This window comes from Triticum aestivum, chromosome 4D (assembly GCF_018294505.1).
Source record: "Triticum aestivum cultivar Chinese Spring chromosome 4D, IWGSC CS RefSeq v2.1, whole genome shotgun sequence".
NCBI lineage: Eukaryota > Viridiplantae > Streptophyta > Magnoliopsida > Poales > Poaceae > Triticum > Triticum aestivum.
The window spans coordinates 449,405,989-449,410,264 of record NC_057805.1 but is presented as its reverse complement, the minus strand read 5'-3'; positions in this window follow the sequence as shown (position 1 = coordinate 449,410,264).

The following is a 4,276-nucleotide window of genomic DNA, read 5'->3' as shown; positions in this document are numbered from 1 at the left end:
CGTGCATTATGATAATGGAAACTACAACGGTTAAGGACTCTGAAGACTGGGAGAATTTGAAGGCTCTGAAGAATTGCCAGATGTGTATGACCTAGGAAGGTTACCCTTATGGAACATGGCAGGCTATGGAAGCCGTCAATACCCGAGATCAAGGTGTATCGGAGAAAGACCGGAACATGGAGCATAAGAATCCAAAGTTTTGAAGGAAAACCCAAAGACAGGAGATATCAACTATGGAGAGATAGCTCACGGAAATGACAAGAGCAGAAACACGGATACCCATGAGGTTATCACCCGCTTATGATATTGTCACCGTGCGGAGTTAAGCATGCAGAAGCATGGAAGGATTGGATGGTAGAAAGCTGATGGATCACCTCTCAGCAAGATGAAGTTTTAACCTTAGCCGGTGTATCACCAGGATCTGGAGTATTACATCAAGAAGTTTAAGATGAACCTTCAGGAAGCAGTATTCGACAAGTAAGCGTTTCGTGAAGAACTCAGAACCCAGAAGTTGAAAGTAGCCATGAAGGAGGAGCAAAACCTCGAGACATCAAAGACTCGTCAGGAACTGAAGGACAGTAGGATCATGGTCCATGTCGAGGTTGATGAAACCCAGAAGTTGGAGCGCAACTCCAGAAATATTAAAGGACGTCATGAGAGACTTCGCGTCAACAGAGATTATTTGGCAAAAGAACTTGAGAAGGACAAGCATGATCGAAAGAAGCCATTGGAGGCATGAACAAGACTTGGAGAGTTTGATGACATTGAAGACTTATTGACCTTTAGAAGACCAAACCCCTGTTATACCTACGTTAGATGCGACGTTTGTGAGCTGTCATTTGTTTGTTGTTTTTCCGACAGCCACAATAAAAATCTGTCTTTTCAAAACTATTGTTTGTATTGTGTGCATCCCTCTCGACCTCTCTTATCCCACCCCAAACCCATGGACCCAATAGAGGATGAATGGAGATGAGCTTGTATTTTCTGGACCGACGAGTCAGTTGGAGACGGACCGATGGATTCAAAACATGGAGGATCACATGAAGAATAACCCTATAGTCGGAAAGGATATGACCCGGCATGCTCTTCAATGTTTTGAAAGAGGTGCTGCTACTTGGTGGAGGATGTACCAAACCATCAATGGATGGCAAGGAGTAACCACTTGGAAAGAATTTAAGTGGACTCTACAAAGATCTCGCCTTGTGTCCCAGAAATTGAGGCCTTATGGAAAGGATATGAAGAAACCTTGTGCATACAAGCCTTGTGGAGAAATAGGACACAACCATAAGGAACACAAGGATGAATGCCCTAATTGTGAAGGAAGTCACCCAGCTGAAGAATGCCCAACTAGGCAGATCACTTGTTTCTTGTGTGAAGGGACTACCCACTACCCTGCTCAGTGTCACATCTATCCCATGGTACAAAGGACCGTCCAGCAGAAGAAAGAAGCAATGAAAAGAGCCCTCATGGAAATTTTAGAGGAATCTGTGATGAAGGAAGAGGTGGAGGACACACCCAAAGAAGAACCAATTAAACCCTGCATCAAGTCATGCTATTCATGTGGAGAAGAAGGACACATCTCCCAAAATTGTCTGAATGGGGATTTAGTGGAATTCCCGACAGAGGAAGTAGAGTATGACCCACAGGAAATAGAAGCCCTGATTGGAACGGAAAAGTCCAGGAAGAGAAGTAGATTGGATCTCAGGAACAACCCAATTTCTACAAAGAGAGACCTGAGTCATATCACATGTTTCAGGTGCAAAAATTCAGGACACTACTTCAGTGATTGCCCAAAAAGGGAAGATGAGGACCCCAGGAGGTTGTATAATCACAAGGAAACCTCGAGATATGTCAGAAGTAATATGTTTCCGTTGTGATGAAGCAGGGCACTTTGCCAGAGAATGCCCCAATGAGACGGAGACTTGTGGCAAATAGTTGAGTGCAACGAGAAATAGTAGTAGTGTGGACATTTTTTGTATTAGTGAAGAGTCGGATTGAGGAATGTAATGGAATGAAGGAGATTGTAATAATTTGAGAATCAATAAAGTTAGCATCATTGGTATTGATTTGGATTTTATGAGTTGTTACTCTATGAAGAAAGATTTTGACCATTTTCGAGGATATGAGAAATATGGTCTATGGAAGATTGTGCATTTTAAGGGTGGTAGTACCCTGTGAGGAAACTTGACCCTTGGAAAAGGTAATGATATTCCACGAAGTGGATTTCGAACAAAATAAGTATGAGTTTTATCTCGATATGTTGGATACCCAAGAATATGAGGGTATGGAGTATTATTGGATGTAAAGGAGGTAGTCTATGAAATTGGAGACGGAGCATGTCTTCGTGTGTTCCCTCTGCGAGGAGTTAAACTATTGGAGTTAAGGGAAAGTTAGCCCCGAGAATTGTAGGACCATACCGAGTTTTGGAACGTATGGGAGAAGTGGCCAACAAATTGGAGTCACCCGAAGGACTGTCAGGAGTTCATAATGTGTTTCACGTTCCCGGCTGAAGAAGTGCCATGCACAGATGGCCAATATTTCCCCTGTAAGAATGCTTGACCCTAGAAAGGATAATGATGTTCCACGAAGTGGAGTATGGACTTCATAAGTATAAGTTTTTATCTCGGTATGTGGGAAATCCCACAAGAAAGAAGAGATAAATTATTATTGGATATAAAGGAGGTATGATGTTGGAAATATGGATCAATGGAAATTCCATGATGAGTCTGAGTAATCATGTCCTAGTTTGGTGCCAATAGAAGGAAGGAAGACAGTACAATTGGATGGATTTAAGAATACCAGGAAGTTGGATGTTAGATTAAGGATCAGTTGCCCGATGATAAGTTCAAGGAACTACAAGTGATGAGACGGGCCATAACCCGCAGGCCCCAGGACCTGCCAAGAAGCAAGCACACTCTTGTTGAAGGGAAGACCCTGGAAGAAGTTATGACTTTATCGACAGACGATCTTATAGGAGTTACGCAAAACCTGAGAGTTGTGAAGGAACGATAGATGTTTGTTTGGCTTGCAGAATCCATGGATTTATCCGAACTTGGTTCGTCGACAAGAGAAATTATGCAATGCTTGCGAGGATGACCGAGTGTTAGAATGCGAGATTCGCTAAACCATATACAAGGTAATGATTTGGGTGCGGGATGGATTGATCACCATACCGACTTACTCTTATTGTTCGCTTTGCTATACGGGATGGTAAATCTGAGTGACTTACCTATAGTAGAGAGACGACGATCAAACCTTGCTTGAAGCTTAGAATGGTATAAGAATGTTTCCCTTGTACACGGCAGTTCTTGCCAATCGTAGGTTATACGGTGAGGTTCAACCCAGACCCATTTCCTGCAGGAGAAACCGTAAATTGTTGACCACCATGAGATGTCGATAGTTGTTTAGTATTGGCGCCTGACCCGTCAGCTATGAAGACCCAGTCTCGGAATAACCTTACCAAGATGAAAGGGCAGAAGAATTGTGGTAAAGGTTATGCCGCTACCCAAAGAGCCAGAGAAGGAATTTTTCCGAGAATCTGAGAAGACTGACACTGTCAAAGATGGATGGAGTATATGAGTTTTGATGGAACAGTAACAATGGTTCTAAGGGTGGTAGCACCCCAGACCCCCTGTGATGATCGATGGATTCTGAGGAGACCCCTAAAACCCTAACCTTTTTCTTTCTAGCCTCTCCGAATCTCGAGGACGAGATTCATTTTAAGGGTGGTAGGTTTGTAACATCCCAAAATTCTAAATTTTGGAATGTTATAAATAACAGATAGATTGGATTGATTGTTTGATTGATTGACTGAAAGTGAGTGGAATTCGAAATCTTTTTGAAAGTTAAATGAGAGGGAATAAAAGGACTTTCCCAAACTTTCATTTTGATTTTATGATCTCCATGAATTCAAATTCTTTTCATCACAAAACCCTCGAGGGAAGATGACATGACTTCTTCCATTTATTTAAATGAAAAGGGGTGTTGAAAATATTTGAATTTTATTTGAAAATATTTTTCATTTCTGAAACTTTATGCAACTCAATGATTTTCACGAGAGAAGATAAAATGACTTCTTCAAAACAAATGAAATATGAGTTGGGAGTTTCAAAGGATTTATTCAAAGTCCCGTTGCAATTATTTTTCAATATTGGAGTCATTTGAGTTTTATTCAAATTATTTTTCTCCAAAAATAAAATATACAGAAAATAGGGTAACATGATTCCCTACATCAGAAAATTGGAGAGAAATAAATTTGAAATCATTTTGGTATTTT